Source organism: Cyprinus carpio, chromosome A14 (assembly GCF_018340385.1).
Source record: "Cyprinus carpio isolate SPL01 chromosome A14, ASM1834038v1, whole genome shotgun sequence".
Taxonomy (NCBI): Eukaryota; Metazoa; Chordata; class Actinopteri; order Cypriniformes; family Cyprinidae; genus Cyprinus; species Cyprinus carpio.
Window position 1 is genome coordinate 6,365,491 of NC_056585.1, and position 10,698 is coordinate 6,376,188.

The 10,698-nt window shown below is 39.4% G+C and overlaps 1 long non-coding RNA gene across 1 annotated transcript; it reads left to right on the forward strand.

Annotated features, from left to right (window-relative positions):
* The first annotated feature begins 317 nt into the window (after positions 1–317).
* Positions 318–5,594, forward strand: LOC122147584. The gene is made up of 7 exons (XR_006161681.1): positions 318–897; positions 1,112–1,195; positions 1,496–1,573; positions 1,740–1,832; positions 2,369–2,446; positions 2,818–2,945; positions 5,510–5,594. It is a non-coding gene; the product is annotated as an uncharacterized LOC122147584 (long non-coding RNA).
* The last annotated feature ends 5,104 nt before the right edge of the window (positions 5,595–10,698 follow it).

The window sequence follows — 10,698 nt, forward strand, 5'->3', positions numbered from 1 at the left end:
ACTGAGTTCCGAGGCTGTACTATTTTTCTCTTGGAAAAATTATTCAAGGCCAGGCCGACTTCTGTGAGCTTGGCCCTATTGCCTCCTGTGGGGCTTCCCTGAAAAATACTTGGTCCCTCTGAGCCCCCTTGGGTGCTTAAGGCAAGTCAGGTATTAATCATTTCTCTAGCATAGCATACACGACCTCCCCATACCATGTTAGCAGACATAGTACGAGAAAAGTACAGCAAGAAGAAACGTACTCGGTTACTAACGTAACCTCGGTTCCCTGAGATATGGGAACAAGTACTGCACTGCTGGCCATGCTATGCAGCTGCATGACTCAATTGTCATTTCAGTCAAAGTAACCTGAGGATCCTAAGACGAAATGGCCACTTATATAGCCAGATGGCCCCTTCCATTCTGGCAGGCTCTGGTGGACTTCATCACGTAGGAAAGCAATATTCCCAATTAAAGGGATAATTCACCCAAAAATGAAAATTCTATCATTAACTGCTCAACCTTCATGTCGTTTTAAACCGGCAAGATCTTCGGTCATCTTCAGAACACAAATTAAAATATTTTTGATGAAATCCAAGAGCTTTCTGACCGTGCATAGTGAGCAACACAACTGGAATGTCCCCAGACCCAGAAACGTAGTAAGGACATCAGTAAAACAGTCATCACATCAGTGGTTAAACCGTAATTTTACAAAGCTACAAGCAGGGCGTAACTAGGCGGTTGCCTAGGGCGACAAATATGTTGGGGGCGTGGGCGCCCTCTAGGGTCGGCGTTACGTTATGTTACGTTACGCAAGTGCGCAGCTGATGAAGAAAATGAAGTGGTCTAATAAACCCTCCGGTGCACAGGGATGAAAACGGAGAAAGGAAGAAGATAAAAGGAAAACCCAGTATAGAGGTAAATCTTCTCATCTCAGCCATTAAGGTGTTAAATGAAATAAATTTGTAAAAGTACAGTTGCTCTCTACTCTACATTCATTATAACTAGCAGGCTCATACACACACAGTAACCATTATGCTGATAGTGGTGTTGACGTGGTTCACCCTTCTGTACAGTTCCCCTCTAGGAATATACTAAAATATGTCTGTTTTTTTTTATTGGCCACGGCCAGATGCACTCACCCAATATTTGCAGAGGCCGGCACCTGCTGGAGAAAGGACACCTGATCCTTCATGTTCTCCTCTCTCTGAACTTTGTAAGTACAACTAGTACTATTGTTGCTGTTTTTGTTATTGTTATTATTATTAGCAATTATTACTTTTATAATCACATCACATTAATACTACTAATTGTAATCAGTAGTATTATTTAGCCTTGTAGCAGCGTAATATATTAGTAATAATAGTTGTGGTGGTAGTAATTGTAATTTATCTACTACAAGTTACATGGTCAGAGATAAAATGTACAATGCAACTATGTGGTAGGATGATAGAAATAACCAAATGCAATTGTGTAATGAACAGCATGGATGAACTCTGTGTTTAAATACATACAGCTGCAGGAGTAGGGACATCCGGTACTGGTACTCCAGGAACCAGTGACACATAGGCCAGGAACACACAGCCTGCATCAAGTGAGTCTATTTAATAGTATTTATTCAAGTCACATCCATACTTTAAAGTACAACAGAAAAAGGTTAGCATTTATTAAAATACAATAGCTTGTTTTCTTAAAGAAGTTCAACCACATTCATCATTTCACTCACTGCTTGTCTGGCTATACAATATGCTTGTATACAGGTAAAGGTGAAGGGACACCCGGGACCACATCAAGCACTCAGGGCACCAGTGAAGGACAGACGACTGAGACCAGGGACACGCAGCCTGAAGGAAGTTAGTCCCTTTGAATAACTAATTCAAGCTTACAAACCATCTGACAATATGTACCTGTCGCAAAAAGTCAGTGACTTCTCTTATAATGAGAATCGAAGGGTTGTGAGTTCGAGTCTCCGGCCGGCAGGAATTGTGGGTGGGGGGAGTGCATGTACAGTTCTTTTTCCACCTTCAATACCATGACTTAGGTGCCCTTGAGCAAGGCATCGAACCCCCAACTGCTCCCCGGGCGCCGCAGCATAAAATGGCTGCCCACTGCTCCGGGTGGGTGTGTGTACACAGTGTGTGTGTGTGTGTTCACTGCTCTGTGTGTGTGCACTTCGGATGGGTTAAATGCAGAGCACGAATTCTGAGTGTGGGTCACCATACTTGGCTGAATGTCACGTCACTTTCACTTTTCACTTTCACTTTTTTTTTTTACTAGAAGATAATGAAAACACATGGAAATCACAATAACATCCCATCCATATGAATCTAATTTCAACCACAGTTTTAGTAATTAATTTAATTTAACACCACTGATCTGGCTGTTGCAGGTGAAGGGGCCACATCTAGCATTCCGGGCCCCAGTGAAACACAGACCACTGAGACCAGGAATACTCAGCCTGAAGCAAGTAAGACACTTGAATACCGTTTATTCAACCACAATTTAAAACTTCAGTGACAAGTAAACATTGACATTCCCCATTAATTAATCTCAAACACTACTGGTCTATTATACTCTATATGCTGGCCTATAGTATAGTAATGTATAGCTTAAGCACAGCATAGTAATTATGTATATTTTTTATATATATTTACCATCTGTTGTATTATAACTTATAAGACCATTGACGAATCTCAGAAAACAGCACAAACAAAATAAGAACATTTGATGGATATGGATAAAATGAAGAGTACTAATTTGTTATTGCATTTTTGCTTGACATTGTGTACCCCTATTAAAGCATTAACATCAATCTTGCATGTATGCATTTGCCTTTAGGTGAAGGAACAACAAACACAACATGCTCTGCTACTACACTGCCGCCTGCAGACACCTCACCCTCTGCAATTCCTGATGTCCAGGGAGCACCTATAGATCCTGCTGACTGGCCAGCCCTCTGTGATGCGGTAAGGACAGAGTTAGTTAGCAGAGGACCGTACCAGACCAGTCCAGACTTTACATTTCCAAAAAGAGATGATGGGAGAAGCTGCCACTACAACCACTTCTATAGGAAATTAGTAAATGGGGAGAAAATCAAGAGAAGCTGGCTTGTATATTCAAGGAGAAAAAATACTCTGTATTGCTTTTGCTGCAAGCTCTTTTTCACAGAAACATTATAACCTCATTAGTAGTGGTCTAAATGACTGGAAGAATTGTAGTGAGATCCTGAAAAGCCACGAGCACAGTCCAGAGCATTCGGGGCACATGACCAGATGGAAGGAATTGGAGAATCGACTTGAAAAGGGCCAGACAATTGATCAAATGGAAATGGCACTCCTTCAAGCTGAAAGGAGGAGGTGGTGTGAAGTCCTGACCAGGTTGGTGGCCATAATACAGTCTAATACTGGCCGAGCGAAATATTCCTCTGCGGGGGAAATCAGACAGGCTATACAAGCCAAACAATGGAAACTTCCTTAAGGAAGTTGAGCTCATGGCCAAGTTTGACCCTGTCCTCAAACAGCATGTTGCTGATGTGGAGAGAGGAGACAGCCATACAACATACTTAGCAAAGGATACTCAAAATGAACTAATTGATTGCATTGGTGAAAAATTTTACACTATATGTTAAAGGAGATAAAGCAAGCCAAATACTATTCAATTATTTTGGATTTCACCCCAGACCTCAGCCACAAACAACAGTTATCTGTTATAGTTAGAATGGTTGCAGTAGATGACACAGACACCCCTACAGTAAATGAACATTCCATGGGGTTCCTTGAGGTGGAATCATCCACGGGAGAAAGCCTCTCCAACCTTATTCTGAAGAGACTAGAAGATTTTAACCTTCCCTTTGAAGACTGCAGGGGACCAGTCTTACGACAACGGCGCCAACATGAAGGGAAAGTCAAAAGGTGTCCAAGCCAGACTTTTGAAACAAAATCCCAGGGCTTTATTTGTCCCATGTGGAGCACATACATTAAATCTTGTTGTTGCTGATGCAGCAAAAAGCTCCACAGATGCAATTAACTATTTTGGCTACCTACAGAGAATTTTTACACTATTCTCTGCCTCCACACTAAGGTGGACCATCCTAAAGCATCACATCAAAACAACTGTGAAATCCTGGTCCGATACAAGATGGGAAAGTCACATTAACAGTGTACAGGCTGTGAGATTCCAGACAGTGGAGGTGAGGGATGCCCTTCTTGAGGTCAGGGAGAAAGCCAATGATTCTATGATTAAAACTGAGGCACAATCTTTGGCTGAAGAGGTTGGGTCTTACCACTTCTCCATTTGTAGCGTTGTGTGGTATGACATGCTGGCCAAAATTCATCATGTCAGCAAAGCATTACAGTCCATGTCTATGCAACTGGATGTGGCTCTGAATCTCCTGAGGACAACTGAAGCCTCTCTGGTCAGCTACAGAAGCACTGGGTTCGCTTCTGCTCAGGTATCTGCAAGAGATCTCTGTGAGGAGATGAATGTGGACACTGTCCTAAAGCAGAAGAGGCTGAGAAAAAACAAAAGACAGTTCTCTTATGAATCCCCTGATGAGCCAGAGGGAAATGCGCTAAAGAAATTGGAAATTTCCTTTTTCAATGTCATTGTTGATGCGTCAGTTACATCACTGCAAGAACGCTTCAAGCTCTTGGGTGATGTTGAGGACAAGTTTGGAGTGTTTGTGAACTTTCCTAATTTGCCAGAGGAAGAACTTGCAAAGGAGTGCGAAACCCTCAGCTACACTCTGAGCCACGGTGACCATAAAGATGTTGATGGGAGGGAACTGGCACTTGAGTTTAAAAATTTCCCAGTGTTGCCAAAAGCTGGCATGATGACAATGGAAATTCTGAATTACTTGAAGGAGAAGAAACTTGAAGTTTTCCTAATATGTGAGGGGCCCTAAGAATTGCTGTCACACTACCTGTGACAGTAGCTTCTGCTGAAAGAAGCTTCTCTAAATTTAAATTACTTAAGACCTACCTGAGGTCAACGATGAGTCAGGAACACGTGAGCATCAACCAAGAGGTCTCAAGTAAAATATCATTTGATGATACCATCAACAAATTTGTCATTAGGAAGTCCAGACGAGTCAAATTGTAATGCTGCGTCAATTTTGAAGGTGAAAGCCGAAAGGGACTTTTGTCTGTAGAGGGTATAGTTTTGCACAGTTAATGGGGTTTATTACTTAATTTGGTAAAATCATTGAAAATTCTTTGTAGCATTTGTGTATGTACAATTTATTACTGTTGATATCCTTCAAGTCATAATTTGCTTGTTGAAGTGTTGCAGTGACTATAAAAGCATTTTTGTTTGTTCATCCATTGTTTGAGTCATAATTAAATGTCCTTGAACATTCTTTGTAGATTTTCGTATATGCAACTTATTAGTTTTGGAAGGGGGGGGGGGGGGGGGCTGATAATGAAAACACATGGAAATCACAATAACATCCCATCCCTATGAATCTAATTTCAACCACAGTTTTAGTAATTTTCACTAATTTAATTTAACACCACTGATCTGGCTGTTGCAGGTGAAGGGGCCACATCTAGCATTCCGGGCCCCAGTGAAACACAGACCACTGAGACCAGGGATACTCAGCCTGAAGCAAGTAAGACCCTTGAATACCATTTATTCAACCACAATTTAAAACTTTAGTTACTTGTTTCCAAGTAAACATTGACATTCCTCATTAATTAATCTCAAACACTACTGGTCTATTATACTCTATATGCTGGTCTATAGTATATCTTCGTTCTTCCTGAAGTTTATTACTTATTTTGGTAAATATCCTCGAACATTTTTTGAAGCATTGTGTAAGGGTGGGGTTGCAAAACTCAATCTCTCCTAGGGCAACCAAAGGGCTAGAGCCGGCCCTGGCTACAAGAATACTTTTTTTGTGCAAAGAAAACAAATATAGTGACTTTATTCAACAATTCTTCTCCAAATTGCATCTTCCGCCATTATCAAGAGCACGTAAATAATGCATGCGTGTGGTGCTGCTGACATAGAACATGCATGCGCTGAGCCTTACATGCAGAGGAAAGCAATGTTCATGCCTCTTGTTACTCTCCATAATGGCAGAATATGTGATTTGGTGGAGAAGAATTGCTGAATAAAGTCATTATTTTTGTTTTCTTTGCAAACAAAAAGTATTCTCATAGCTTCGTAAAATTGCGGTTGAACCACTGATGTCACGGACTATTTTATCGATGTTCTTACTACGACTCTGGGTCTAGACACATTTCAGTTGCATTGTAGCCTATGGAGGCTCAGAAAGCACTCAGATTTTCATAAAAATATCATCATTTGTGTTCTGAAGGTGAATGATGGTATTATGGGTTTGAAACGACATGAGAGTGAGTATAACGTGTTTATTTTTGGGTGATCTAGCCATTTAAACACACCTGAACCAGCTAATCAAAGTTTTCTGTAATTTTAAAACAAAAACAAAGTCTTACTAGAAGTTCCAGGCAGGTGTGTTAGAGCTAAACTCCACAGAACACTAGCTCTCCAAGAGCAGGTTTGGACACCCCTGCCTTGCATCAAAATAAATTGTTTTTGGGAGGCTAATGTATTCATAATCTGTCAGTTTATAGTAATACCACATATTTTGTATTTAATGTATAATAAACCTAATCTTATTATATCTGTCTTTTTTGTTAATTTCCATAACCCTAAAACTCAGTGGCCAGTGAGAGAATAATGTTTTAATTAGTGGTGGGCCGTTATCAGCGTTAACGTGCTGCGTTAACGTGAGACTCTTATCGGGCGATAAAAAAATATCGCCGTTAATCTATTCTCAAAGTTAAGGTTGGGAGCTGGGTCTATACTACGCAAACTATGATGACTTTCACCGTGATAGTTTAGCGCGGATGTATACCTAGATGAATTGCACTGTAGGGGGCGAGAACGAGTCTTCAAACCTGTGTGTATGCCTACTGTGAAATTACAAGATTCCCAAAAAAAGCAAGACTCACGCCCAAAACTCCGTCTGCAGTGCGTATGCGTCCGTGTGTGTTACGTGTGTGGTGCAGAAACAAACCTCGACAAGACTCACGCCTGTTTCACACATACTCCGTCTGCAATGTTTTTCTTCTTGCTTCCATTTAAAAAGTAAAACTAACCTAGGCCTATTTAGATCTTTATCAAGTTGTGGCTCTTAATGAACTTTGTTTTTCGCTTCCATTGCCTAGGGCCTATATCATGTTGCCTCGTTTATCTAAAGGTGCTCTTTTTCTTGTTTTAAACCTAGCCAAAACCCATGGGTTGGGTGTGAGAAACAGTAGGCTTTAATTAGTATACATTTATTGTGAAATTACTGCATTTCCGTGTCAATCCATGTTAATTTTTACCGCGAACAATGCGCTGTCATGCGCTGCAGACGCACCGCTCCTGGAACGCACTGACGGACCGCAACCGCGTGAACGCTGGAATCCGTTAACATGGGTGCGTAAAAAAAAAATGCAATGCATACACACTGCAGACGGAGTAGGCCTATGTGTGAAACAGGCGTAAGGTTGTCTTACTTGTGCAATGCGGAATTAGTTCAGGGGTGCGGGAAGATGTTTTAGGTTGGGGGTGCTGTGCACGCGGGGTGGGGGGGAGGGGGGCATATAGCAGGTATTTTAGTGATAAGCTATTTAAACTGCAAATAGCTCAGTTCTATTTATACACATAGGCGTAGCTTGACGCTTGTCATTCAAACTTTTAAATACATTTTAGCATTTCTGTAGTAAACGTACAAAGTCACAATCCATGTAAGTTACCATTAAAAGCGGTTTTACTATGATTAGCGCAGCAGCAAGCACGTGAGGTTGCCATAGCAACCAGATACATTGCAAGAGAATTATTTGTAAAGGCCGCGCTGTCTATTTATGCTTCACTAGCAATAAACAGTTTGAATAGAATGCACCATAAACATGTTTGCCAACAGAATCGCAAAGTAGATTTTAAGCAAATCAACGAGTGAATTACCCACTGCTTTAAACAGATATCTTTTGGACATTATTAAAGTTAAACGCACAGGAACACAAACACATTTAGTAACGTTAAATCTTACTGAAAATGGCAGATTAAGCAGTTTATATTCTGAAATATATAACATAGGTTGTGTTCTGTGTGCATTAAATTACATTTGGATGTAAATGGGTCCTTTTTTCTGACATAAATGTAAAACACTGAGCTGCTAAGGAAGCGTCTAATGGACCACCTTTATGAGGCTGTCCGGGTCTGGAGTCGGGCATCTAGCTTCATCTGTCTTTATTTTGGTTAGGAACAGATTCCCCTGCAGTTTTTGTATGTTGTAAAAAAAATAAAAAAAATAAATAAATAAAATAGTTGCAGTTATCTGCACCTCAGCATTGTAATACATTATAAACCAGTTGAGTGTAAATTTTAATTCAAATTATTAAATGGATGCCACCTTATTGGGAAAAAAGCCCTCCATAACCCTACCCAATACTTAATTTTCAACTTTTTGATGCTTTTCTGATGTGATTTGAAGTTTGAAAAGGGAGGAAAAAAGTTCGCCAAAAGGCAGATTCGAACCCAGTTTGATCGCGTCAAAATGGATAGAATGACACCTGCTTTACCATCTACACCACTGAATGTAACAATTGGCAGCCGCCTTATATAATCTTGACTAGCACAATCTGCCACAAATTCCAGCTACTTGCATTTTTTTAAATGTAAAATAGACGCCGATTTTTTTCTTTTTTTTCCCAACAGTTAAACAGTTGCCCACAAAAAACAGGGGGTGCTGCAGCACCCTCAGCACCCCCACTTCCCGCACCTATGAATTAGTTTACTGTAGGAGTTCCTCCAGTCTCAAGAACCACCTAAACGCAAAGCATCCTTTAGCTAATGCGGAAGATGCCGGGCCAAACAATGTAGCGCAGGGGAAGAGTCGTCGTCAAACTACTATGTTTGAGTACAGCACAGCTCTATCAGTACTAACAAGTACATCTTATTGAACATGATTTGAATGCCTTCGACAGAATTCAAATGAGCCATTTTAATCTAGATTAATCTAGATTAATTCCAAGATTACAGTGAGATTAATCTAGATTAAAAAAATTAATCTATGCCCACCACTAGTTTTAATACAAGGTTTTGTTGAGTGCAGTTGTTCTCAGTTGGGCACCGAGAGGGTTTAATTATTTGTCCAAGGACTCTCCTTCAGTATGCAAACATCTTCATAAGATTTGCAGTGTGGATCCATTTTGGCAAAGATTGTTGATGCTAATGGGCCTATGGTAATTCTGTATGTCTCAAATTCTGCACAAATCTGTAAACACATGAAGTGCAATTGGTTTCAAAAATAAAAAACAGTTTAACAGCAAAAAACAATTCCATGATCAAAATGTTAAATGATTTATTTGCGTGAGTGATGAATAGTGTCATGTTTACCATTCCGAAAGGGTGGACCTGATTACATATCTGGAGCATTTGTATAATGTGAACAGCTCAGAGTAGTGTCCGGTTTAAAGTCATTGTATGACCACACCATGTTCATAAATAAAACTTCAAATACTTTCACTGTGCTAAGCCAGGGGTCTCCAAACTCGGTCGAGATTTCATGGTTAAACTTTTATTGATTATTCAGCCTTTGCAATTAGTTAAAATATACATATTCTAACAAATAACTTAAGGTAATTACTTCCGCTTTTGAAAGTCATTATGTATTACTATTATACAATTAATTTAAACAAATAAATATATTTGGCACACAAAATGAGATGAGAGAGAAACTCTTATTCACCCTTTAATTAGCTATATGAGAGAGCAGCTGAATGACAAATCATTCTGCCTATTAACCCTTGTGCATTGTTCAAATTCACTACCCTTTCGTTATGTTCGGGATGAAAACATCCACTAAATTAAACTGCTGTAAAAATGTATCAGATAAATATTTTTCTTACCTTTTTATTTGCGTAAATCTATTAATCAACCTCAGTCCTGGTCAAAACTACTAAATGTTAAAAAAAAAGAAGTCACTGATTTGGGGGTAAAAAAACACAAAAAATGACTTGTTTTCAATATAAAAAGTGATTGTGGACTGGATAATTTTTTACCTTCTATCAAAGTCTTGGGCATGTCAAAGATTAGTAACAACATTGGCTTTGATGCATTGTTAATTTTTGTGCAGCATTAGATTTTTTTTTTTTTTTTTTTCTCATTTACTGTTCTTGGCTGTTTTTGCCCCATTGACTTCCATTATAACGACATTTTTTGATTGCAAAGCCATGACACCATAAAATCATGCATTCTTTATGGTTGGTGGTTTTCCCTGTTGGGAAGAGGTAAAATTTGTAATTTTTACAGTTGATCACTAGGTGGGACCATTAATCCTTTAGACATACCTGTGCAAAACAAAAACTTAGTTTCTGGCTTGTATATGAAAACGAAATATATTTGTGTTGTTTTAACAAAAAATATCTGTGTAAAACAAACAGTGCCACAAAACCATTTTTTTTAGTGCACTTTCAGGATTTTTGAGTTTGGTGTTTCAAATATACAGTAGGTGATACCAAGGGCATTGGACCACTGACTTTTTCAGTGATACCTTGGTGTTCAAGGAAATTTTATTTTTATTTTTATTTTTTTGAGTTCAATCTCCACTTTCTTCATCTAAACTTGCTGGCGCTTCAGGGTGTGTTTTGCACGCCGTGTCATCTGTATGCACAGTGATCACTTTTTGTCTCACCTTTTGAAATTTGA